A 27,437-nucleotide genomic window follows, 5' to 3' on the forward strand; every position below is an offset into this window, starting at 1 on the left:
GTTGCTTGCTTCTGACAAAAGAGGTCTTGGAATCTGCTGCAGTACTTTTTTCTCTATTCATCAAATTTTTTCCAACTGATATACAACACAAGCAATTTAACATAGACTTTGCTTTGTGTCCTCCTTCTAAACTTGCTTCCACATTTCTTGCCTTCAGGTTAGACTATGAATGTTTCCCATTTCATGCTTTTTTGTAATGTAAACTCTTGTCTGCCTTACCTTCAACTTCCCCTTGAACACAGATGTCAGTAGTCAGATGACGTTGCTTACCTACTCAGGCCACATACGTCTGGGTAATATAGTGCTAGTCCATTCAGAGTTAAAAAAACGCTACCTAACCCGGATCCCAAAACTCTATTTACCCATTGCACAAGTTAACTGCTGAATGATACAGGACTCCTTAAAACATATCTCTAACATATAAGGGTAAACATCCAGGTCATGCATCTAGTTTGTTGAATGGTTCAAATCAAAGTATGAAGACCACAGCTAGCAGCAGGCCGAAATAGCTCAGTTGGGAGAGCGTTAGACTGAAGATCTAAAGGTCCCTGGTTCAATCACGGGATTCGGCACAGTTGAGAGGTTCTTTGCTTCTAACAAAATAGGTCTTGGAATCAGCTGTAGTACTTTTTTCACTATTCATCAAATTTTTTCTAACTGATATACAACACAAGCAATTTAACATAGACTTTGCTTTGTGTCCTCCTTCTAAACTTGCTTCCACATTTCTTGCCTTCAGGTTAGACTATGAATGTTTCCCATTTCATGCTTTTTTGTAATGTAAACTCTTGTCTGCATTACCTTCAACTTCCCCTTGAACACAGATGTCAGTGGTCAGATGACGTTGCTTACCTACTCAGGCCACATACGTCTGGGTAATATAGTGCTAGTCCATTCAGAGTTAAAAAAACGCTACCTAACCCGGATCCCAAAAACGCTATTTACCCATTGCACAAGTTAACTGCTGAATGATACAGGACTCCTTAAAACATATCTCTAACATATAAGGGTAAATATCCAGGTCATGCATCTAGTTTGTTGAATGGTTCAAATCAAAGTATGAAGACCACAGATAGCAGCAGGCCGAAATAGCTCAGTTGGGAGAGCGTTAGACTGAAGATCTGAAGGTCCCCGGTTCAATCCTGGGTTTCGGCACAGTTGAGAGGTTCCTTGCTTCTGGCAAAAGAGGTCTTGGAATCTGCTGCAGTACTTTTTTCTCTATTCATCAAATTTTTTCCAACTGATATACAACACAAGTAATTTAACATAGACTTTGCTTTCTGTCCTCATTCTAAACTTGCTTCCACATTTCTTGCCTTCAGGTTAGACTATGAATGTTTCCCATTTCATGCTTTTTTGTAAAGTAACCTCTTGTCTGCCTTACCTTCAACTTCCCCTTGAACACAGATGTCAGTAGTCAGATGACATTGCTTACCTACTCAGGCCAAATACGTCTGGGTAATATAGTGCTAGTCCATTCAGAGTTAAAAAAACGCTATCTAACCCGGATCCCAAAAACGCTATTTACCCATTGCACAAGTTAACTGCTGAATGATACAGGACTCCTTAAAACATATCTCTAACATATAAGGGTAAATATCCAGGTCATGCATCTTGTTTGTTGAATGGTTCAAATCAAAGTATGAAGACCACAGCTAGCAGCTGGCCGAAATAGCTCAGTTGGGAGAGCTTAGACTGAAGATCTAAAGGTCCCTGGTTCAATCCCGGGTTTCGGCACAGTTGAGAGGTTCCTTTCTTCTAACAAAATAGGTCTTGGAATCAGCTGTAGTACTTTTTTCTCTATTCATCAAATTCTTTCCAACTGATATACAACACAAGCAATTTAACATAGACTTTGATTTGTGTCCTCCTTCTAAACTTGCTTCCACATTTCTTGCCTTCAGGTTAGACTATGAATGTTTCCCATTTCAGGCTTTTTTGTAATGTAAACTCTTGTCTGCATTACCTTCAACTTCCCCTTGAACACAGATGTCAGTGGTCAGATGACGTTGCTTACCTACTCAGGCCACATACGTCTGGGTAATATAGTGCTAGTCCATTCAGAGTTAAAAAAACGCTACCTAACCCGGATCCCAAAAACGCTATTTACCCATTGCACAAGTTAACTGCTGAATGATACAGGACTCCTTAAAACATATCTCTAACATATGAGGGTAAATATCCAGGTCATGCATCTAGTTTGTTGAATGGTTCAAATCAAAGTATGAAGACCTCAGCTAGCAGCAGGCCGAAATAGCTCAGTTGGGAGAGCGTTAGACTGAAGATCATCCATTCCCGGGACTACCTCCTACAATTTGACACAGCCTCACCTACCGTTACCCTTTCATCCCCGTCGCCGGGCCAACCCCCCCAGACAGCCACTTGCCACTCACCTTACCTTGTTAGTCTTGCCCTTCTCAACTGTAGATCCGCTTGCAAACACTCCCTAGAAATTAAAATCTTAATCCAAGATACCAATCTGGACATACTTTTCCTTACGGAAACCTGGTTTACACCCCATTCAGAAGCTGACATGGTGAATATGTTACCAAATGGTTACCTTATACAACATCTTAATAGACCAAAGGGAAAAGGAGGCGGTATAGCGATTGTTTACCGTAACTCCTTTAATTGCAGGATACAAGAAGGAGGAATCGATGACTGCGAAAGCGCCCTCTTTTCCCTCCAAATTACTCCTAACAAATCCCTCTCGGGTACCCTCGTATACCGTCCACCAGGCAACTTAGGAAATTTTGCTGGGTCACTTCTTGACTTCACGACCTCATCCTGCACCACATCCTCCAATTTTATCTTGCTGGGAGACCTTAATCTCCACTTTGAGGACAGATCAGACAGCACCGTTAAGGACATTATCTCTGAACTAAAATCACTGGACTTACACCTCTTAAATTCGGAGGTAACCCACACCAAGGGCCATCTGCTAGACCCTATCTTCTCCAACCTGTCTAAAATAGAAACACGACCAATCCTCCCATTACCATGGTCGGATCATTTCCTCATCCCTTTTATTTGGCAAATTGACCCTAACACCCCCCTAACGTCATCAGTAAGAGAACACGACAGAATTTGGTCCAAACTCTCACTTGAGCGCTGGACCCAAGAATTGATAAGCTCGGCCCCCTCTGCTCTCTCTGACCCCATAAAAGCAGACGAAAATTTCACCAAATGGCTCACATCTACTCTGGATACAGTTGCTCCCAAAAAAAATATAACTAAAAAAAATACCACCTTCAAATCCCCATGGTACTCCCAAGAATTGAAGAACCTTAGGAAAATATGTAAGATCAAAGAACGAAACTGGAGGAAAAATTGGGACCCCATCATTAAAGATGAATATAAAAAAGCAATGAGAACTTACAAATTAGCACGAAAATCAGCACAATCATCCTTCTTTAATGAAAAAATAAAAAATGCTTCCAACTCATCCAGAGAGACCTATAAAATCTTCAAAGAGCTACTCAAAATCCCTAATCCACCCTCCTCTGAGCAACCCACAATTTCCAGATGCAATCAAATTGCATCCTTTTTTCAGAACAAAATCATCAATATTTTACAAACCCTCCCACCCATAACGAACAATGAACCCTCTGAGGAACAGGTGCCTTTCACAACTGGCCCGACCTTAGATAGCTTTCACCAACTGTCCAACGAAGACTTCCTAAAAACTCTTTCAGGCATGAAAAGTGGCTCACCCATCGATCCTGCCCCTATCCGTATCCTTAAACAAATTGGCCCTGTCATTTCACACCTAGCAACAAATCTTATTAATGCCTCCCTTACTCAAGGAGTAGTCCCCCCAAACTGGAAACATGCGATCGTCAAAGCCCTTCAAAAAAAGCCAGGCCAGGACCCCTTAGACTTCTCGAACCTGCGCCCAATCTCTCTCTTACCAGGTATGAGTAAGATTGCAGAGAAACTAGTTAACCAGCAACTATCTAACTTTCTTGAAAGTAATAATCTCCTACGCCCATCACAAACAGGTTTTCGCCCCGGGCAGGGGACAGAGACCGCCCTGGTAAAGGTAGTCGAGGAAGCCAGATGCATCTTGGATTCAGGGGGATCGGTGTTACTGATCCTCCTGGATCTAAGCGCTGCATTTGACACGGTGGACCATAAGATCTTGATCCAGCGACTACTCAACCTGGGAGTGAGAGACAAGGCACTCAGCTGGCTTTCATCGTTCCTGAAGGACAGAACCTTTCAGGTCTGTGAAGGGAATATAAGATCAGACCCATTCCACCTCCAGTGTGGGGTTCCACAGGGCTCTTCATTGAGCCCCACACTATTTAACACCTACATGGCCCCCCTGGAGGATGTGGTAATTCCCTTTGGGATAACAGCTGTAACATACGCCGACGACACCCAAATGGTTGTGTCTTTTTCCCTTGAAGGTGAAAAAATAAAAAACCTCCATGATTGCCTTGAGGGAATCTACAAGTGGATGTCTAAATCAAGGCTGAAACTCAATGGCTCCAAGACCGAGCTCATGTTGCTGGGTCACCAATTATCACCTCTCCCGTCCGCCATGTGGCCCTCTTGCCTAGGTCCCCTTCCTCAGCCTAAGACGGAACTCAAGAGCTTAGGCTTCTGGATAGAACAGGATTTATCCATGAAGACACAGGCCAAAAAAACTGCCGGCACTTGTGTCGGCCTACTCCGCTCAGCCAGGAAGATTCTCCCTTTGCTCCCCGCACAATCTCAAAAACTGCTGATACAGGGACTAATACTATCGAGGTTAGATTATAGTAACGCCCTCTTCCTGGCAGCCCCAGAAGCTACCTTTAATGTTCTCCAAAGGACACAGAATGCCGCTGCTCGGATTCTGACAGGAACACCCCGGAGACTCTCTGCCAAACCAGCACTTAAGGCACTCCATTGGCTGCCGATTCGAGAAAGAGTCATATTCAAGGCCCTATGCACCACCCATAGGGCCCTGCAAAACCTAGGGCCACCAATGCTTAAGACCATGATCTACCCCTACAAACCCAATAGGCCCCTCCGCTCCTCTCAAAGGAACCTGGCTACGGTCCACAGAGCAAAGAAAGCCCGCACTGGAGGACGCCGCTTCTCGGTCACAGCCGCTACTCTTTGGAACGCGCTTCCAACACAGCTCCGGGCCGAACCCAACTACATGAAGTTCCGAAAACTACTCAAAACGCACCTCTTCCCACAATAATCTCCTTTCCCTTCTTTTACCCTTGTCCCCCCCCTCTTCCTCCCCTCAGCTGTATATGCAATCTCAGCGCTGGGACGCTCTCGGGCAGCCATGCGCTATACAAATCCTGCTTTCATTTCATTTCATTTCATTTCATTTCATTCATTTCATTTCATTCATTTCTGAAGGTCCCTGGTTCAATCCCGGGTTCGGCACAGTTGAGAGGTTGCTTGCTTCTGACAAAAGAGGTCTTGGAATCTGCTGCAGTACTTTTTTCTCTATTCATCAAATTTTTTCCAACTGATATACAACACAAGCAATTTAACATAGACTTTGCTTTGTGTCCTCCTTCTAAACTTGCTTCCACATTTCTTGCCTTCAGGTTAGACTATGAATGTTTCCCATTTCATGCTTTTTTGTAATGTAAACTCTTGTCTGCCTTACCTTCAACTTCCCCTTGAACACAGATGTCAGTAGTCAGATGACATTGCTTACCTACTCAGGCCACATACGTCTGGGTAATATAGTGCTAGTCCATTCAGAGTTAAAAAAACGCTACCTAACCCGGATCCCAAAACTCTATTTACCCATTGCACAAGTTAACTGCTGAATGATACAGGACTCCTTAAAACATATCTCTAACATATAAGGGTAAACATCCAGGTCATGCATCTAGTTTGTTGAATGGTTCAAATCAAAGTATGAAGACCACAGCTAGCAGCAGGCCGAAATAGCTCAGTTGGGAGAGCGTTAGACTGAAGATCTAAAGGTCCCTGGTTCAATCCCGGGTTTCGGCACAGTTGAGAGGTTCTTTGCTTCTGACAAAATAGGTCTTGGAATCAGCTGTAGTACTTTTTTCACTATTCATCAAATTTTTTCTAACTGATATACAACACAAGCAATTTAACATAGACTTTGCTTTGTGTCCTCCTTCTAAACTTGCTTCCACATTTCTTGCCTTCAGGTTAGACTATGAATGTTTCCCATTTCATGCTTTTTTGTAATGTAAACTCTTGTCTGCATTACCTTCAACTTCCCCTTGAACAAATATGTCAGTAGTCAGATGACATTGCTTACCTTCTCAGGCCACATACGTCTGGGTAATATAGTGCTAGTCCATTCAGAGTTAAAAAAACGTTACCTAACCCGGATCCCAAAAACGCTATTTACCCATTGCACAAGTTAACTGCTGAATGATACAGGACTCCTTAAAACATATCTCTAACATATAAGGGTAAACATCCAGGTCATGCATCTAGTTTGTTGAATGGTTCAAATCAAAGTATGAAGACCACAGCTAGCAGCAGGCCGAAGTAGCTCAGTTGGGAGAGCATTAGACTGAAGATCTGAAGGTCCCTGGTTCAATCCCGGGTTTCGGCCCAGTTGAGAGGTTGCTTGCTTCTGACAAAAGAGGTCTTGGAATCAGCTGTAGTACCTTTTTCACTATTCATCAAATTTTTTCTAACTGATATACAACACAAGCAATTTAACATAGACTTTGCTTTGTGTCCTCCTTCTAAACTTGCTTCCACATTTCTTGCCTTCAGGTTAGACGATGAATGTTTCCCATTTCATGCTTTTTTGTAATGTAAACTCTTGTCTGCATTACCTTCAACTTCCCCTTGAACACAGATGTCAGTGGTCAGATGACGTTGCTTACCTACTCAGGCCACATACGTCTGGGTAATATAGTGCTAGTCCATTCAGAGTTAAAAAAACCGCTATCTAACCCGGATCCCAAAAACGCTATTTACCCATTGCACAAGTTAACTGCTGAATGATACAGGACTCCTTAAAACATATCTCTAACATATAAGGGTAAATATCCAGGTCATGCATCTTGTTTGTTGAATGGTTCAAATCAAAGTATGAAGACCACAGCTAGCAGCAGGCCGAAATAGCTCAGTTGGGAGAGCGTTAGACTGAAGATCTAAAGGTCCCTGGTTCAATCCCGGGTTTCGGCACAGTTGAGAGGTTCCTTTCTTCTAACAAAATAGGTCTTGGAATCAGCTGTAGTACTTTTTTCTCTATTCATCAAATTCTTTCCAACTGATATACAACACAAGCAATTTAACATAGACTTTGATTTGTGTCCTCCTTCTAAACTTGCTTCCACATTTCTTGCCTTCAGGTTAGACTATGAATATTTCCCATTTCAGGCTTTTTTGTAATGTAAACTCTTGTCTGCATTACCTTCAACTTCCCCTTGAACACAGATGTCAGTAGTCAGATGACGTTGCTTACCTACTCAGGCCACATACGTCTGGGTAATATAGTGCTAGTCCATTCAGAGTTAAAAAAACGCTACCTAACCCGGATCCCAAAACTCTATTTACCCATTGCACAAGTTAACTGCTGAATGATACAGGACTCCTTAAAACATATCTCTAACATATAAGGGTAAACATCCAGGTCATGTATCTAGTTTGTTGAATGGTTCAAATCAAAGTATGAAGACCACAGCTAGCAGCAGGCCGAAATAGCTCAGTTGGGAGAGCGTTAGACTGAAGATTTAAAGGTCCCTGGTTCAATCCTGGGTTTCGGCACAGTTGAGAGGTTACTTTCTTCTAACAAAATAGGTCTTGGAATCAGCTGTAGTACTTTTTCTCTATTCATCAAATTCTTTCCAACTGATATACAACACAAGCAATTTAACATAGACTTTGATTTGTGTCCTCCTTCTAAACTTGCTTCCACATTTCTTGCCTTCAGGTTAGACTATGAATGTTTCCCATTTCAGGCTTTTTTGTAATGTAAACTCTTGTCTGCATTACCTTCAACTTCCCCTTGAACACAGATGTCAGTGGTCAGATGACGTTGCTTACCTACTCAGGCCACATACGTCTGGGAAATATAGTGCTAGTCCATTCAGAGTTAAAAAAACGCTACCTAACCCGGATCCCAAAAACGCTATTTACCCATTGCACAAGCTAACTGCTGAATGATACAGGACTCCTTAAAACATATCTCTAACATATAAGGGTAAATATCCAGGTCATGCAGCTAGTTTGTTGAATGGTTCAAATCAAAGTATGAAGACCTCAGCTAGAAGCAGGCCGAAATAGCTCAGTTGGCAGAGCGTTAGACTGAAGATCTGAAGGTCCCTCGTTCAATCCCGGGTTTCGGCACAGTTGAGAGGTTGCTTGCTTCTGACAAAAGAGGTCTTGGAATCTGCTGCAGTACTTTTTTCTCTATTCATCAAATTTTTTCCAACTGATATATAACACAAGCAATTTAACATAGACTTTGCTTTGTGTCCTCCTTCTAAACTTGCTTCCACATTTCTTGCCTTCAGGTTAGACTATGAATGTTTCCCATTTCATGCTTTTTTGTAATGTAAACTCTTGTCTGCATTACCTTCAACTTCCCCTTGAACACAGATGTCAGTGGTCAGATGACGTTGCTTACCTACTCAGGCCACATACGTCTGGGTAATATAGTGCTAGTCCATTCAGAGTTAAAAAAACGCTACCTAACCCGGATCCCAAAAACGCTATTTACCCATTGCACAAGTTAACTGCTGAATGATACAGGACTCCTTAAAACATATCTCTAACATATATGGGTAAATATCCAGGTCATGCATCTAGTTTGTTGAATGGTTCAAATCAAAGTATGAAGACCACAGATAGCAGCAGGCCGAAATAGCTCAGTTGGGAGAGCGTTAGACTGAAGATCTGAAGGTCCCTGGTTCAATCCTGGGTTTCGGCACAGTTGAGAGGTTCCTTGCTACTGGCAAAAGAGGTCTTGGAATCTGCTGCAGTACTTTTTTCTCTATTCATCAAATTTTTTCCAACTGATATACAACACAAGTAATTTAACATAGACTTTGCTTTCTGTCCTCATTCTAAACTTGCTTCCACATTTCTTGCCTTCAGGTTAGACTATGAATGTTTCCCATTTCATGCTTTTTTGTAAAGTAACCTCTTGTCTGCCTTACCTTCAACTTCCCCTTGAACACAGATGTCAGTAGTCAGATGACATTGCTTACCTACTCAGGCCAAATACGTCTGGGTAATATAGTGCTAGTCCATTCAGAGTTAAAAAAAGGCTATCTAACCCGGATCCCAAAAACGCTATTTACCCATTGCACAAGTTAACTGCTGAATGATACAGGACTCCTTAAAACATATCTCTAACATATAAGGGTAAATATCCAGGTCATGCATCTTGTTTGTTGAATGGTTCAAATCAAAGTATGAAGACCACAGCTAGCAGCAGGCCGAAATAGCTCAGTTGGGAGAGCGTTAGACTGAAGATCTAAAGGTCGCTGGTTCAATCCCGGGTTTGGCACAGTTGAGAGGTTCCTTTCTTCTAACAAAATAGGTCTTGGAATCAGCTGTAGTTCTTTTTTCTCTATTCATCAAATTCTATCCAACTGATACACAACACAAGCAATTTAACATAGACTTTGATTTGTGTCCTCCTTCTAAACTTGCTTCCACATTTCTTGCCTTCAGGTTAGACTATGAATATTTCCCATTTCAGGCTTTTTTGTAATGTAAACTCTTGTCTGCATTACCTTCAACTTCCCCTTGAACACAGATGTCAGTGGTCAGATGACGTTGCTTACCTACTCAGGTGTTAAAAGTTAGGCTGAAAACCGTCAACATTATCGGCGCCCTCTTGCTCTCCTTAAACCTTTTGTGCGCGTAAAACAGCCGCCATTTTGGACACCATGGCTTCCCGGCTCTCGCCGAGAGCCAGCGCGTCTCTCTCTCTCTCCCTCCTAACTTCGCTGGCAACCCCCCCTTGCTTGCACCTGCCTTGAGTCATAAACCCCTCTTCGGCGCTGTTCTGCCCCAGGCCCTCCTCCTGCTCCCAGCGCGACACCTCCCTGCTTCCCCGTCATGACCTCCGGCCCTTTTGATGCAAACCCCTTTTTCCCCGTGTGCCCGTTTTGTCTTCCCCGTTCCCAGGCCGACACCTAGCTCTGCCGATACCAATCTCTTGCCCCTCCCCATACAATAGGAAGCTTCCCTCCTCAAAGGACCCCCGAGATGATCAAAGCCCCCCCCCCCATCCCACGAGATCCGATCGAAACCCGCACACTCCGTGAATCGGCGGAATACCCAGCTGCGCAATGATCATCACCTGTTGTGAACGGGGCGGGGACTTCCACTGTAGCCTTGTATGGGAACGGGCTGGGAAGGGGGGATTCTGAGGATGTCTTTCCGTACATCAAAGTATCAACGAGAATGTGTTACATGTAATAAAGAGATAAACTCGTGTATAAGAGGCCAGGCCTCCGGGATGCAGTTAGAGCACCTCAGAACGATACCTTCTGTCCGTTTTCGTTGTGTTCTCCTCCGGAGCGAATAAAAACCTTGTTTCCTGCCTTCCAGTCTCCAGCGCCTGCCTCTTCAATGGTTTAACTTCTTTGTGGGTTCAAGAGGCGACATCGCCGGGCAATAATTAAGGATCTTATATTCTGGTTGGTAGTGCCCCCCCAGTTTGTATTTTTCCACAATTGGCGTCCCAAGCGTGGGGCCCATCAGCGACCCATGGATCCAGTGGGAGAGGTCCTGACGACAAAGTGAACGACTGCAACGATCGGGAACGCGTCTGTCCGATAGACCCTCGTCTGACAGCCGATCATCCGAACTTCACTGGTTCCGAACAGACCTCTCTCGAGCGATCTACGGTCCTGACTGGGAACCATCAGGAGTGCCGCGAGGATAACGAAGAAGAGAGGACGATCGGGCGCTGGATTCGGAAGTCAGGAAACTGTCCATGCGGTCCGGGTAAGGTCGTGTTACCACGACAAATTGCGAAAAAAAATTGCTTGATTGTTAAATACTAGTATTGCTCTTTTTTGTTTAATTGGAGATTCACTGTTTGCAAACGGAGAGACAACAGGCTCTCTCTTTGCAAGCAGTGGAGGATAGGTAGGGCAGACAACCGTGCTTATTTTTCTCCCCCACTCAATAGTCACCTGAAACTGAGCTGTTGTTCACAAACTATTGTTTCCTGGAGATTCCCTGTCTGCAAACAGGGAAGAGACCACCCTTTTTGCAGATAGTGAAAAAGGTAGGTAACGCAAATCTTTGCGGACCTACTCACTCTCCCCATTGCTATTTGTCGGTCTTTTGTTATCTTGATCCATGAGGGATTCACTGTCTGCAAACGGAGAAACAAAGGTCTCTCTCTTTGCAAGCAGTGGAGGATAGGTAGGGTAGCAGCCGTGCTTATTTTTTTCTTCCTCACCCTATAATTGCTTGAAACTGAACTGTTGTTCGCAAAATTATTGTTTCCTGGAGATTCCCTGTCTGCAAACAGGGAAGAGACCACCCTTTTTGCAGATAGCGAAAAAGGTAGGTAACGCAGATCTTTGCGGACCTACTCATTCTCCCCATTGTTATTTGTTGGTCTTTGGTTATTGTGATCCATGAGGTATTCACTGCCTGCAAACAACGTAGAATAGAAATATTCTGTCTAGTCTTTGCACCTAGTGATAAGATAGGCAGTGCTGACTTTTTAGTCCCTCGTTACGAGCCGTCATGTCTGTCTTCTCCCCACTGATTGGTAGCCTGTTTAGCCCGGACCGCTTATTAGAGATGGACCATCCAGCCCCACTGGAAGGCACCCCTAATAAGGACATGTTCATGAAGCATGGATTGACCGCTATTGCCTATAGTAAACTATGGCATAAATATACAAAACAGGGTCAAGAAAGTCAATGGCCCCTGACAGGATCCTTCGATGATGATAAAATAAAAATGCTAGAAACTGCCCTAGGTAAAAACAAGACAACACCCACTATGCTTGATAGCTTCGGCATGTGGCGAAAAGAAACTGAACAGCGTAAAAAGAAAACTGAGAGTAGGTTGGAAAAAGAGCTGCAAAAAGCAGCCCACCTAGCTGCTCAGAAACTAAAAAGGGAGATAGAGGAAAGAGAGAAAGCTAAACAGAAACTAGAAAGGGAAACGCCAAGCCAGTGTCCGGTTAGAACCCCCTCCATGCTCTACCCTGACTTGCCCTCGAAACGACAAGCCAATGAGGACCTGCTGTTAGGTCCTCCTATCATCTACATGCCCCCTCCATACGCCCCTTCTCGGCCCTTGGCGCAGCCCGCGCCACCCCCAGGTACAAACGAAGGTACCGCCACAGCGTCGGCCCCAATGGCCTCTGTGCCAGCTGAACCCCTTGTATTAAAACCCGCATCAACGACAACGTTAGACGAGCATGAGACTCGAGGGGCTGGCCTTGCAAGAACAAACAGGCTAGACAAAGATGAGCGAGCGGGGATCGACAAAATAGCAAGGACACTGGTAGAAAGGAAGGATGATGAAGAGTACATCACAGATATGTTCAGCTCGTATACAGGGAGTCACAGACGACATTTTACCGTACGACTGTGTTATCATGTCTTGAATGCATACGAGGACCGATATCGAGACAAAGGTCCCGAGAGCCTAAGGACTCTGTACCGGAAGGTCGATATCGGGGATGAGGGCGAGTGTGATGTGTCGGACCTCCTTACGCGTACGCTTGAGGTTTTCCGCCACCTCACTGAACGAAAGCCGGGAGCTAAATCCGCGGCCCCCGTAGTGACCGAACCACCAACCGAGCAATCCAACACCATGATGCCGATACGTGAGGCTGCCCCTTACTGGGTTCCTCCTCGGGGTACAGGGACTCATGATGATGCCAACAACCAAGAAGCGAAGGGAAGGGTAGTATACAACTGGGTCTACCAGCCATGGGACCGGCAAGAGATACTGACATTCCGAAAATCTCTACCCGACCTACGTAAGAACCCCACTGCCTTCTATACTGAATTGGGTACAGCCCTGGGTTCAACTATCATGACCCTGGCTGACATCGACTTGTTCTTCGGGTTATGTCTACCAGCTGATGTGTGGAAGCAAATCCGGAAAGTCGACCACCTTGAGCTGTTCGGACATACCTGGCCACAACTCGATGACTTGGACAAACAACGGGGACCAGGACAAAAACCATTGAAATCCATTCTAGACCTCCCAGATAAAATTGTAGAGAAATTAAAAACCCTGATCCCAGAAAAGAAAGTGGACTGGTCGATAGTAACAGCCTGTCGCCAAAAACCCCAGGAGGATGTATCGGAATACTTCTCCCGGTTTGAAACGGTGTTCTCCGATTACAGCGGCCAGGACATGACCACTGCAACCGGACACCATCTGTTTGTCCAGAATTATGTTAAGGGCCTATCATTGGACATCTCCCAGAAACTACAGGCCAGCGAGAGTAGTTGGGCAGCCTCCAAACCTACAGCGATTCTTCAAATGGCCCAATATTATGAGCATCAGAAAAATGAAAACGATAGGGCGACAGAGAAAAAGAAGAAAGACTTAAAAGAGAGGGTGATGATTGCCAAACTGCAAGGGGTGACTATAGGACGAGACCAATACCGGGGAAACTACCAGACAAACGCCCCTAAGACTGCATTTCCCCAGGACCGCACTCTGACTCCCTACAGTGGACGCACAGACCTTAGAGATGACCAGTGCGCTTTCTGCAAAGGGACTGGCCATTGGAAATCCCAGTGCCCAGTTCTCCTGGAAATGATCAGGAACAGAGACCCCAGGGATGTAGTAAACGGACCGAGACCTAAGGGAACACAACGAGGGCCCCCAAATGACGTGACTAATGACAGATCAAGCAGACCGAATACGTTCGATCGACCCAGACAGAACCAATATCAACAATCTGACTATGACGACACTCACACCTTTGCATAGGACAGCCAAGGGCGAGGGAGGGATCCAGTCGAGCTCTATGTTGACCAGCAGGGCCCTTATGTCACTGCTAAGGTCCTGGGTACCAAGTCTCCATTTCTGGTAGACACTGGCGCAACACGTAGTGCGTTATCTAAACGACTGATTCCAAGGGCACCCTTGTCTGGCTCACTCATAACATCGACAGGTTTCGATGGAACGCCCTCCACCAACCCTTTGTCTGCCCCGATTCTCTTTGACGTAGAAAACAACACCACCGACACCACGTTCTTGCTTTCCTCCAATAGCCCTGACGCCATTATGGGACTTGACTTACTGAAACACTTCCGAGCGACGATTAGGTGTTCTCAAGATGGAGTTCGAGTGTTTCTTTACGACAACCCCGTTCTGCTTAAACATTGTTCCCCCCGACACATGTTTTCCATCACCGACGTCGACGCGTCCCTGCTTGACACCCTGCCTCCGTATCTGTGGGCCAAAGCGGATTCGGACGTAGGGCGTATGTTAATTGACCCAGTGCACATTACTGTCCGACCAGACGCAACACTCCCAAAACTCCCACAATATCGGATATCGCCAGAGGGCGAGAAGGCATTGGTAATGATTATCCAGTCACTGATAGACGCAGGAGTGGTAGAGGAAGTGGTTAGCAACGTTTGCAACAGCCCTATCTTGCCCATTATCAAGAAACAGGGAGAGGGAGATGAGAAAGCATACCGTTTCATCATCGACCTCCGAGAGATCAACAAAGTGGTGGTACCCCAGTACCCTGTGGTCTCAGACATCACCACCATCCTGACCTTGATTCCATCCACTGCCACCACCTTTTCCGTCATCGACCTCAAGAACGCTTTCTTCTCCATCCCCATCCACCCAGACAGCCGATATCTCTTCGGCTTTACCCTAAAATCCCGCTCATATAGGTTTTGCCGAGCCCCTCAAGGCTACACGGAGAGCCCTAGCATCTACAGCCAGGCCCTCAAAAGGCAACTAGACCAAGTCCGGTTACCCGACGGGGTGGTGTTGATACAATATGTCGATGACATCCTTTTGGCAGCCGACACCACCCCTCTAGCGGTTACCGCCACCATTCAACTCTTGCACTTCCTTGCGGAAAATGGCCACAAGGTCTCCAAGAAGAAGTTGCAATTCTGCCTACCCCAGGTCACCTACCTAGGCCACCTCCTGTCCAAAGATGGAAGGAAACTCACCCCTGATCGAATCCAGGCCATTCTAGACACCCCTGTCCCTAAAACCCAGAAGCAGGTTCGCTCCCTATTAGGCCTCACCTCCTTCTGCCGACAATGGTTGCCAAACTTCAGCCTCGTTGTAAAACCACTGCTCTCTCTCTTGAACAAAGACGTCCCTTTCCCACTCCCTTGGACTCCTGAGTGTCAAACCTCCTTCACAGAACTACGAGATGCCCTTTGCTCAGCCCCTGTCCTGGGTACCCCTGATTACAGAAAGCCCTTCTCCCTTTACACTCACGAAAGGGAGGGGTGCGCTTTATCTGTCCTGACCCAGGCCATCGGTCCTAAGCAACGACCGTGCGCTTACTTCTCTGCCACTCTTGACCCTGTCGCCAGAGCCTTGCCTGCCTGCCTTCGAGCTGTAGCTGCTGCTGCAGTCTCTATCCGACAGAGTGAGGGGATTGTACTCTCGAATTCCCTCACGGTACTGGTACCCCATGCAGTCGACACCCTCCTGAACCAAACCAAGACGCAACATCTGACGAGTGCACGACTGACTGGATACGAACTAACCTTGCTTGCCCCCCATATCACCCTGAAAAGATGCACCACACTGAACCCAGCAACTCTGTTACCCTTGCCAGAGAACGACCCCAATGTGCACCCCGTACATGACTGCGTGACTCTTACGGACGAACAGACCAGGAGTAGGGTCGATCTCAGAGACACAGCTTTCCCTGACCCCGACGGGGAGTTGTGGGTGGACGGTTCTTGCATCAAACTCTCCGATGGTACCACTTCCGCTGCCTATGCAGTCACCACAGCTCGAACTGTAGTAGAAACAGCCCGCATCACCCAGCGATCTGCCCAGGCAGCGGAACTGATTGCTTTGACGAGAGCCTGCATCCTGGCAACAGGAACCACGGCGAACATTTACACCGACAGCCAGTATGCCTTCGGGGTGGTTCACCATTTTGGGCTCCTCTGGAGGGAGAGAGGATACTTGACCTCACACGGCACACCCATCCTGCACGGGGATTTAGTCTCCGCCTTAATCGAAGCTGTCCTCCTCCCCAACAAACTTGCCGTTATCAAATGCCAGGCACACAAGAAGGTGACAGACATTATTGGACAGGGAAATGCACTAGCCGACATCACCGCCCGAACGACAGCAGAAAATAGAACGACAACACGTATGTACGTGACCAGGTCACAAGCAGAAAACTGGACTGACGCCAAGGACACAATTAGAGACATACAAATGGCTAGCACACAACACGAATTGACTGAATGGGCACGGGTGGGATTGAAAGACGATGAAGGCTGCTGGCGGACAAAAGACACGAACAGATGGTTGCTACCTGATTCATACTTGATTCCCATATTATCCATGGCACACTCCCCAGCCCACATAGGATCAGCCCCCATGATCGAACTTGTCTCCAGGGTTTGGCACAATGACAAGATCCCAGATTCCGCCAAACGCCTGGTCCAACAATGCTTAATATGCCTGCAACACAACCCCGGGAAGGGAACTGTAGTACCCCGGGGGGGATTTGGGGTCCCAAACCACCCATTTGAAGTCCTGCAGATGGACTACATCCAGCTAGACAGATGCCAAGGCCTGAAATATGTACTTGTCGTGGTGTGCGCATTTAGCAAATGGGTGGAAGCATATCCGACCCGTGACAACACCGCTATGGCCACTGCAAAGGTCCTGTTAAAAGAGTTTTTCCCCCGTTATGGCCTCTGTCGTGTTTTATGGAGTGATAATGGCCCCCACTTTGTAGCCAACGTTATCCAACTCATCCTAAATGGGCTGGGTATCAAACAGAAATTCCACGCAGTCTTCCACCCTCAATCTGCTGGGCTGGTCGAACGACACAACGCCACACTAAAGCTTAAACTGGCCAAAATAGTGGCTACGACGGGCCTGAAATGGCCAGACGCCCTCCCATTGGCATTGCTATCGATGCGCTCTACCCCCACCCGACATCACTTAACCCCTTATGAAGTTGTCTTCGGTCGACCCATGAGCGTCTGGTCTGCCCCGAAACCAACGTCCATTCATGACGTTCCGGATGTCCTAATGTCTGATTATCTGTACAAATTGACTGAAACTTTGTCTGTCCTTCATCAGCAGGTGCGGCAGGCCATCCCCGATGCTTCCAGGGGTCCGGGTCACGCCATCCAGCCGGGGGACTTCGTGCTGATCCGAAACTTTCAGCGATCAAAGAGTTTGGAACCCCGGTGGACGGGCCCCTGGCAAGTGCTGATCACCACTCGGACCGCACTTCGAGTGGAGGGGAAGAAACACTGGCTGCACGCTCATCACTGCAAAAGGGTCTCTCCAGCCCTGGCCACGACAGACACCGTCAACACCCAAGAAGAGCTCCTGAACCGGGACCGACCATCGTTGAACTGCTACCCGGATACAGAGACACTTGAACTTTCAAAACATCCTGACCCCACTGTGCCATCTCGAGAAGGGTATTTCCTGCGTCGAAAGGAGGGAGCTTCGGCTAAGTAGGCCACGGACTAGGTTAAAGAATCTCAGAACGGTGACCCAAACCACCAAGGGTTACCTGGAGAGAAGCTAAAACTGAGTCTGTGGTCCTGCCCACTACCGAGCACCTTGAAGACGAAGATGATGGAAGCGCCAGATAAGAAGATGATGGAAGCGCCAAACAAGAAGCCGACTGAGACAACAGGAAATACCCGCTACAGAAATCCGAGAACAGACAGACTCCATAGCTCAAAGACAATTGCACTCTTCACCGTAATCCTCCTCTGTTTTCTCCTCATGACTACGCTCTGGATTATGGAAGAACACACACCTGCTCACGAAACATTCCTAACCACTGCTCAGCCTACCACCATGAAGGAACATTATCTAATTTCGCTCTCTCCTCAACTAAGAGAGAGGCGAAAGGAGTTTTGGAACAACTCTTTCGTGCAGCTACTTCACCAGCACAATCTTGCCACCAACGCCACCAACTGCTGGATCTGTGGGTTGCTACCCCATGCCACTGGACATTCAATACCATTCATCCCTTCACCCTTCTCCGTCCACGGCTCCTGCCTTGCCTGGCTGATCCTCCTGCAAGAGAGCTATACGGAAAATGCCACCTCCAGCAGAGCTGCAGCACATTCTTCTCATGGGGCCGGGCGAAACAAGACAAAGACACACTTCTGCCCGCTGACCCCCAGCGACTCAATCCAAATGGACATTCCGGCCAAAGAACGAATCAAAATGCAGGTGTTCAACAATCCAACCAGACCCACCTTCTCCTACCTGCGGAAACGAACGGCTGCCACTCTGACTGTAGCCCTGACGGTCATCAACGTCACAGGCCACATGTGTGTAGAAGGACGTGGGACACAGCTGGTGGGTCACAGCGCTTGCCGCTTTACCAGAACTTTGGACTCCACGGATCCACCTTCCTTTGTGTCATCCCCAAACATGTATTTCATCTGTGGCACGAAGGCCTACACCTGGCTCCCCAAAGGCTGGGGGGGCACTTGCTACATCTCCTTCGTCCTTCCTCCAACTTATGTGGCCCCAGCGAATCACCACAGGCAAAAACGAGCAAAGGACGTTGAGCAAGCCGACTCAACAGGAGCACAGTTCCTCGATGCTATGAAAGGACTCGTCCCCCTCTGGGGCCCGATGGCAAACAGCCGTGCCATCCGACATTTGACTCAGGCAGTCGAGACAACCATGAACATCACAGCGGGCATCTTTGCCAACAACACTGCCGAGCTCCAAGCGGTCCGTTTGGTGGCTCTTCAGAACCGCCTCGTTCTAGATGTAGTTCTGGCGGACCGTGGAGGAGCATGCCGCATTATTGGGGCCAGCTGTTGTACATACATACCGGACAACTCACCCTCAGTGTACAAAGCCATCGAACATCTTCACAGACTCTCTTCGGAAGTCCACCAAGAGCAAGAAGGATGGTCGCTTGGTGGTTGGTTCTGGGACACCGTCAAAAGCTGGGGCTGGAGACTGCTCACCATTATCCTGATTCCCGTAGTTGTAATATGTGGCCTATGCTTAGGAATTCAATGTTTGCCACCTATGTGTTCTTTATGTGCGAGTTGTATTTTTCCCAAAACTGTGGACATTGGAAGCGAACATATGAGGGCATTATATGATACCGAAGTTAGGAATTTGATGAAAATTGACATTGAGTAAGCAAGTTGGCTAGATATGTTGAAAAGGGAGGACTGTTAAAAGTTAGGCTGAAAACCGTCAACATTATCGGCGCCCTCTTGCTCTCCTTAAACCTTTTGTGCGCGTAAAACAGCCGCCATTTTGGACACCATGGCTTCCCGGCTCTCGCCGAGAGCCAGCGCGTCTCTCTCTCTCTCCCTCCTAACTTCGCTGGCAACCCCCCCTTGCTTGCACCTGCCTTGAGTCATAAACCCCTCTTCGGCGCTGTTCTGCCCCAGGCCCTCCTCCTGCTCCCAGCGCGACACCTCCCTGCTTCCCCGTCATGACCTCCGGCCCTTTTGATGCAAACCCCTTTTTCCCCGTGTGCCCGTTTTGTCTTCCCCGTTCCCAGGCCGACACCTAGCTCTGCCGATACCAATCTCTTGCCCCTCCCCATACAATAGGAAGCTTCCCTCCTCAAAGGACCCCCGAGATGATCAAAGCCCCCCCCCATCCCACGAGATCCGATCGAAACCCGCACACTCCGTGAATCGGCGGAATACCCAGCTGCGCAATGATCATCACCTGTTGTGAACGGGGCGGGGACTTCCACTGTAGCCTTGTATGGGAACGGGCTGGGAAGGGGGGATTCTGAGGATGTCTTTCCGTACATCAAAGTATCAACGAGAATGTGTTACATGTAATAAAGAGATAAACTCGTGTATAAGAGGCCAGGCCTCCGGGATGCAGTTAGAGCACCTCAGAACGATACCTTCTGTCCGTTTTCGTTGTGTTCTCCTCCGGAGCGAATAAAAACCTTGTTTCCTGCCTTCCAGTCTCCAGCGCCTGCCTCTTCAATGGTTTAACTTCTTTGTGGGTTCAAGAGGCGACATCGCCGGGCAATAATTAAGGATCTTATATTCTGGTTGGTAGTGCCCCCCCAGTTTGTATTTTTCCACACAGGCCACATACGTCTGGGTAATATAGTGCTAGTCCATTCAGAGTTAAAAAAATGCTACCTAACCCGGATCCCAAAAACGCTATTTACCCATTGCACAAGTTAACTGCTGAATGATACAGGACTCCTTAAAACATATCTCTAACATATAAGGGTAAATATCCAGGTCATGCATCTAGTTTGTTGAATGGTTCAAATCAAAGTATGAAGACCTCAGCTAGCAGCAGGCCGAAATAGCTCAGTTGGGAGAGCGTTAGACTGAAGATCTGAAGGTCCCTGGTTCAATCCCGGGTTTCGGCACAGTTGAGAGGTTGCTTGCTTCTGACAAAAGAGGTCTTGGAATCTGCTGCAGTACTTTTTTCTGTATTCATCAAATTTTTTCCAACTGATATACAACACAAGCAATTTAACATAGACTTTGCTTTGTGTCCTCCTTCTAAACTTGCTTCCACATTTCTTGCCTTCAGGTTAGACTATGAATGTTTCCCATTTCATGCTTTTTTGTAATGTAAACTCTTGTCTGCCTTACCTTCAACTTCCCCTTGAACACAGATGTCAGTAGTCAGATGACGTTGCTTACCTACTCAGGCCACATACGTCTGGGTAATATAGTGCTAGTCCATTCAGAGTTAAAAAAACGCTACCTAACCCGGATCCCAAAACTCTATTTACCCATTGCACAAGTTAACTGCTGAATGATACAGGACTCCTTAAAACATATCCCTAACATATAAGGGTAAACATCCAGGTCATGCATCTAGTTTGTTGAATGGTTCAAATCAAAGTATGAAGACCACAGCTAGCAGCAGGCCGAAATAGCTCAGTTGGGAGAGCGTTAGACTGAAGATCTAAAGGTCCCTGGTTCAATCCCGGGTTTCGGCACAGTTGAGAGGTTCTTTGCTTCTAACAAAATAGGTCTTGGAATCAGCTGTAGTACTTTTTTCACTATTCATCAAATTTTTTCTAACTGATATACAACACAAGCAATTTAACATAGACTTTGCTTTGTGTCCTCCTTCTAAACTTGCTTCCACATTTCTTGCCTTCAGGTTAGACTATGAATGTTTCCCATTTCATGCTTTTTTGTAATGTAAACTCTTGTCTGCATTACCTTCAACTTCCCCTTGAACACAGATGTCAGTAGTCAGATGACATTGCTTACCTTCTCAGGCCACATACGTCTGGGTAATATAGTGCTAGTCCATTCAGAGTTAAAAAAACACTATCTAACCCGGATCCCAAAAACGCTATTTACCCATTGCACAAGTTAACTGCTGAATGATACAGGACTCCTTAAAACATATCTCTAACATATAAGGGTAAATATCCAGGTCATGCATCTTGTTTGTTGAATGGTTCAAATCAAAGTATGAAGACCACAGCTAGCAGCAGGCCGAAATAGCTCAGTTGGGAGAGCGTTAGACTGAAGATCTAAAGGTCCCTGGTTCAATCCCGGGTTTCGGCACAGTTGAGAGGTTCCTTTCTTCTAACAAAATAGGTCTTGGAATCAGCTGTAGTACTTTTTTCTCTATTCATCAAATTCTTTCCAACTGATATACAACACAAGCAATTTAACATAGACTTTGATTTGTGTCCTCCTTCTAAACTTGCTTCCACATTTCTTGCCTTCAGGTTAGACTATGAATATTTCCCATTTCAGGCTTTTTTGTAATGTAAACTCTTGTCTGCATTACCTTCAACTTCCCCTTGAACACAGATGTCAGTGGTCAGATGACGTTGCTTACCTACTCAGGCCACATACGTCTGGGTAATATAGTGCTAGTCCATTCAGAGTTAAAAAAACGCTACCTAACCCGGATCCCAAAAACGCTATTTACCCATTGCACAAGTTAACTGCTGAATGATACAGGACTCCTTAAAACATATCTCTAACATATAAGGGTAAATATCCAGGTCATGCATCTAGTTTGTTGAATGGTTCAAATCAAAGTATGAAGACCTCAGCTAGCAGCAGGCCGAAATAGCTCAGTTGGGAGAGCGTTAGACTGAAGATCTGAAGGTCCCTGTTTCAATCCCGGGTTTCGGCACAGTTGAGAGGTTGCTTGCTTCTGACAAAAGAGGTCTTGGAATCTGCTGCAGTACTTTTTTCTCTATTCATCAAATTTTTTCCAACTGATATACAACACAAGCAATTTAACATAGACTTTGCTTTGTGTCCTCCTTCTAAACTTGCTTCCACATTTCTTGCCTTCAGGTTAGACTATGAATGTTTCCCATTTCATGCTTTTTTGTAATGTAAACTCTTGTCTGCCTTACCTTCAACTTCCCCTTGAACACAGATGTCAGTAGTCAGATGACGTTGCTTACCTACTCAGGCCACATACGTCTGGGTAATATAGTGCTAGTCCATTCAGAGTTAAAAAAACGCTACCTAACCCGGATCCCAAAACTCTATTTACCCATTGCACAAGTTAACTGCTGAATGATACAGGACTCCTTAAAACATATCCCTAACATATAAGGGTAAACATCCAGGTCATGCATCTAGTTTGTTGAATGGTTCAAATCAAAGTATGAAGACCACAGCTAGCAGCAGGCCGAAATAGCTCAGTTGGGAGAGCGTTAGACTGAAGATCTAAAGGTCCCTGGTTCAATCCCGGGTTTCAGCACAGTTGAGAGGTTCTTTGCTTCTAACAAAATAGGTCTTGGAATCAGCTGTAGTACTTTTTTCACTATTCATCAAATTTTTTCTAACTGATATACAACACAAGCAATTTAACATAGACTTTGCTTTGTGTCCTCCTTCTAAACTTGCTTCCACATTTCTTGCCTTCAGGTCAGACTATGAATGTTTCCCATTTCATGCTTTTTTGTAATGTAAACTCTTGTCTGCATTACCTTCAACTTCCCCTTGAACACAGATGTCAGTAGTCAGATGACATTGCTTACCTTCTCAGGCCACATACGTCTGGGTAATATAGTGCTAGTCCATTCAGAGTTAAAAAAACGCTATCTAACCCGGATCCCAAAAACGCTATTTACCCATTGCACAAGTTAACTGCTGAATGATACAGGACTCCTTAAAACATATCTCTAACATATAAGGGTAAATATCCAGGTCATGCATCTTGTTTGTTGAATGGTTCAAATCAAAGTATGAAGACCGCAGCTAGCAGCAGGCCGAAATAGCTCAGTTGGGAGAGCGTTAGACTGAAGATCTAAAGGTCCCTGGTTCAATCCTGGGTTTCGGCACAGTTGAGAGGTTCCTTTCTTCTAACAAAATAGGTCTTGGAATCAGCTGTAGTACTTTTTTCTCTATTCATCAAATTCTTTCCAACTGATATACAACACAAGCAATTTAACATAGACTTTGATTTGTGTCCTCCTTCTAAACTTGCTTCCACATTTCTTGCCTTCAGGTTAGACTATGAATATTTCCCATTTCAGGCTTTTTTGTAATGTAAACTCTTGTCTGCATTACCTTCAACTTCCCCTTGAACACAGATGTCAGTGGTCAGATGACGTTGCTTACCTACTCAGGCCACATACGTCTGGGTAATATAGTGCTAGTCCATTCAGAGTTAAAAAAACGCTACCTAACCCGGATCCCAAAAACGCTATTTACCCATTGCACAAGTTAACTGCTGAATGATACAGGACTCCTTAAAACATATCTCTAACATATAAGGGTAAATATCCAGGTCATGCATCTAGTTTGTTGAATGGTTCAAATCAAAGTATGAAGACCTCAGCTAGCAGCAGGCCGAAATAGCTCAGTTGGGAGAGCGTTAGACTGAAGATCTGAAGGTCCCTGGTTCAATCCCGGGTTTCGGCACAGTTGAGAGGTGGCTTGCTTCTGACAAAAGAGGTCTTGGAATCTGCTGCAGTACTTTTTTCTCTATTCATCAAATTTTTTCCAACTGATATACAACACAAGCAATTTAACATAGACTTTGCTTTGTGTCCTCCTTCTAAACTTCCTTCCACATTTCTTGCCTTCAGGTTAGACTATGAATGTTTCCCATTTCATGCTTTTTTGTAATGTAAACTCTTGTCTGCCTTACCTTCAACTTCCCCTTGAACACAGATGTCAGTGATCAGATGACGTTGCTTACCTACTCAGGCCACATACTTCTGGGTAATATAGTGCTAGTCCATTCAGAGTTAAAAAAACGCTACCTAACCCGGATCCCAAAAACGCTATTTACCCATTGCACAAGTTAACTGCTGAATGATACAGGACTCCTTAAAACATATCCCTAACATATAAGGGTAAACATCCAGGTCATGCATCTAGTTTGTTGAATGGTTCAAATCAAAGTATGAAGACCACAGCTAGCAGCAGGCCGAAATAGCTCAGTTGGGAGATCGTTAGACTGAAGATCTAAAGGTCCCTGGTTCAATCCCGGGTTTCGGCACAGTTGAGAGGTTCTTTGCTTCTAACAAAATAGGTCTTGGAATCAGCTGTAGTACTTTTTTCACTATTCATCAAATTTTTTCTAACTGATATACAACACAAGCAATTTAACATAGACTTTGCTTTGTGTCCTCCTTCTAAACTTGCTTCCACATTTCTTGCCTTCAGGTTAGACTATGAATGTTTCCCATTTCATGCTTTTTTGTAATGTAAACTCTTGTCTGCATTACCTTCAACTTCCCCTTGAACACAGATGTCAGTAGTCAGATGACATTGCTTACCTTCTCAGGCCACATACGTCTGGGTAATATAGTGCTAGTCCATTCAGAGTTAAAAAAACGTTACCTAACCCGGATCCCAAAAACGCTATTTACCCATTGCACAAGTTAACTGCTGAATGATACAGGACTCCTTAAAACATATCTCTAACATATAAGTGTAAATATCCAGGTCATGCATCTAGTTTGTTGAATGGTTCAAATGAAAGTATGAAGACCACAGCTAGCAGCAGGCCGAAATAGCTCAGTTGGGAGAGCGTTAGACTGAAGATATAAAGGTCCCTGGTTCAATCCCGGGTTTCGGCACAGTTGAGAGGTTCCTTTCTTCTAACAAAATAGGTCTTGGAATCAGCTGTGGTACTTTTTTCTCTATTCATCAAATTCTTTCCAACTGATATACAACACAAGCAATTTAACATAGACTTTGATTTGTGTCCTCCTTCTAAACTTGCTTCCACATTTCTTGCCTTCAGGTTAGACTATGAATGTTTCCCATTTCAGGCTTTTTTGTAATGTAAACTCTTGTCTGCATTACCTTCAACTTCCCCTTGAACACAGATGTCAGTGATCAGATGACGTTGCTTACCTACTCAGGCCACATACGTCTGGGTAATATAGTGCTAGTCCATTCAGAGTTAAAAAAACGCTACCTAACCCGGATCCCAAAAACGCTATTTACCCATTGCACAAGTTAACTGCTGAATGATACAGGACTCCTTAAAACATATCTCTAACATATAAGGGTAAATATCCAGGCCATGCATCTAGTTTGTTGAATGGTTCAAATCAAAGTATGAAGACCTCAGCTAGCAGCAGGCCGAAATAGCTCAGATGGGAGAGCGTTAGACTGAAGATCTGAAGGTCCCTGGTTCAATCCCGGGTTTCGGCACAGTTGAGAGGTTGCTTGCTTCTGACAAAAGAGGTCTTGGAATCTGCTGCAGTACTTTTTTCTCTATTCATCAAATTTTTTCCAACTGATATACAACACAAGCAATTTAACATAGACTTTGCTTTGTGTCCTCCTTCTAAACTTGCTTCCACATTTCTTTGCCTTCAGGTTAGACTATGAATGTTTCCCATTTCATGCTTTTTTGTAATGTAAACTCTTGTCTGCCTTACCTTCAACTTCCCCTTGAACACAGATGTCAGTGTTCAGATGACGTTGCTTACCTACTCAGGCCACATACGTCTGGGTAATATAGTGCTAGTCCATTCAGAGTTAAAAAAACGCTACCTAACCCGGATCCCAAAACTCTATTTACCCATTGCACAAGTTAACTGCTGAATGATACAGGACTCCTTAAAACATATCTCTAACATATAAGGGTAAACATCCAGGTCATGCATCTAGTTTGTTGAATGGTTCAAATCAAAGTATGAAGACCACAGCTAGCAGCAGGCCGAAATAGCTCAGTTGGGAGAGCGTTAGACTGAAGATCTAAAGGTCCCTGTGTTGTAAATAAAACAACGGTATTATTAAGCATTAGCTGAAGCCATAATGCATCAGTCCAAATATCTAGTATAGGGATTTCATTTTGTATTTCGAGTCCACCATTTTCATGCCCTACATTGCCATGTGCTCAATGTTCTGATTGTCCTACCTCTCTGCCAGTTACACTGTGGATTCTACCTAGCAACAGTTATTATTAGTCCTTCTTGAGAGTGTAGCGCATGCTCAGCAGAAGTAACAGTTGTTCCTTATTAGCATAGCCCTCCCATGTTCTAGAAATACTGTTAGCTCCACCCACTGATATATTTGGAAATGTCCTTACGTGGTTGCAACCTCTGTCTAAGCTGTAAGCTGAACCCCTTCCACTGTGTATAAAAGGGGCCATGTGCTTGTATTCAGTGTGCTACTCTGTACAATACTGTAGAAGTGTTGTGGAGGTTGTATCACCACCTTTAAAGGTTTATTAAACTATGTTTTTGTATTTCCAGTTTCCTTGCCAACTTCATTTGTAAGTCTAAGGACTTTGTACACAGAAGGGCGAACCCTTTCGGTACCTTTGGGCCTTGCTGAGGCCTGAACTCATCAATTGGCGCCCGTCACGTGGGGCTCATCGGCGACTCGGAGGCTCGAAGGACTGGTCGTGACGAAGGAGTGGAACTCTGCCGGGGAAGTGATCACTGCCAGCGGCGTCTTTAGTCCTGGCATCCTGAGGTATTTCTTCCTTCCTTCCGATCTGACCATCTGGGTGGCGCCGGTCTTCGACTGAGACCTCTTCTGTCGGTTTGCTGTGGATAAGCTGTTTGAGCAAATTGTGGAACTTGGCAAGTGGAATCTGGACGCTCGTGCTTGGTAAGGACCAATGTATGGTAATTACTGTGAGTGTTTATGGTAGCCAGTGATTAGCAAGGCAGTTTTAGGATACGCTTGCTGTGGCTTATGGATATGGATATGGATATGGAGATGTTTGGATGATCGATCATATTATGATTATGAATATGGGTATATATGCGTTGCAACACATATAGGTAGGCAATGTGGAGATTTTTCTCCAACATATGGTTGTGAGCGGCGCAACGATTAAGTGCCATTTTTCTGTATAATATTGCGTATTTCGCACTATTTCTAGCATGTCTACTT

The 27,437-nt window shown here is 45.4% G+C and overlaps 8 non-coding genes across 8 annotated transcripts; all 8 read left to right on the forward strand.

Annotated features, from left to right (window-relative positions):
• Positions 1 to 5,900: 5,900 nt before the first annotated feature.
• On the forward strand, positions 5,901 to 5,973 carry TRNAF-GAA (transfer RNA phenylalanine (anticodon GAA)). Its single transcript has one exon. It is a non-coding gene; the product is annotated as a tRNA-Phe (tRNA).
• A 1,094-nt stretch (positions 5,974 to 7,067) lies between these two features.
• TRNAF-GAA (transfer RNA phenylalanine (anticodon GAA)) lies at positions 7,068 to 7,140 on the forward strand. Its single transcript has one exon. It is a non-coding gene; the product is annotated as a tRNA-Phe (tRNA).
• Positions 7,141 to 20,421: 13,281 nt separating this feature from the next.
• Positions 20,422 to 20,494, forward strand: TRNAF-GAA (transfer RNA phenylalanine (anticodon GAA)). The gene has a single exon. It is a non-coding gene; the product is annotated as a tRNA-Phe (tRNA).
• A 509-nt stretch (positions 20,495 to 21,003) lies between these two features.
• On the forward strand, positions 21,004 to 21,076 carry TRNAF-GAA (transfer RNA phenylalanine (anticodon GAA)). Its single transcript has one exon. It is a non-coding gene; the product is annotated as a tRNA-Phe (tRNA).
• Positions 21,077 to 21,586: 510 nt separating this feature from the next.
• On the forward strand, positions 21,587 to 21,659 carry TRNAF-GAA (transfer RNA phenylalanine (anticodon GAA)). The gene has a single exon. It is a non-coding gene; the product is annotated as a tRNA-Phe (tRNA).
• Positions 21,660 to 22,751: 1,092 nt separating this feature from the next.
• Positions 22,752 to 22,824, forward strand: TRNAF-GAA (transfer RNA phenylalanine (anticodon GAA)). The gene has a single exon. It is a non-coding gene; the product is annotated as a tRNA-Phe (tRNA).
• Positions 22,825 to 23,334: 510 nt separating this feature from the next.
• On the forward strand, positions 23,335 to 23,407 carry TRNAF-GAA (transfer RNA phenylalanine (anticodon GAA)). The gene has a single exon. It is a non-coding gene; the product is annotated as a tRNA-Phe (tRNA).
• Positions 23,408 to 23,917: 510 nt separating this feature from the next.
• TRNAF-GAA (transfer RNA phenylalanine (anticodon GAA)) lies at positions 23,918 to 23,990 on the forward strand. The gene has a single exon. It is a non-coding gene; the product is annotated as a tRNA-Phe (tRNA).
• Positions 23,991 to 27,437: the final 3,447 nt, after the last annotated feature.

Source organism: Lissotriton helveticus, chromosome 8 (genome assembly GCF_964261635.1).
Source record: "Lissotriton helveticus chromosome 8, aLisHel1.1, whole genome shotgun sequence".
Taxonomy (NCBI): Eukaryota; Metazoa; Chordata; class Amphibia; order Caudata; family Salamandridae; genus Lissotriton; species Lissotriton helveticus.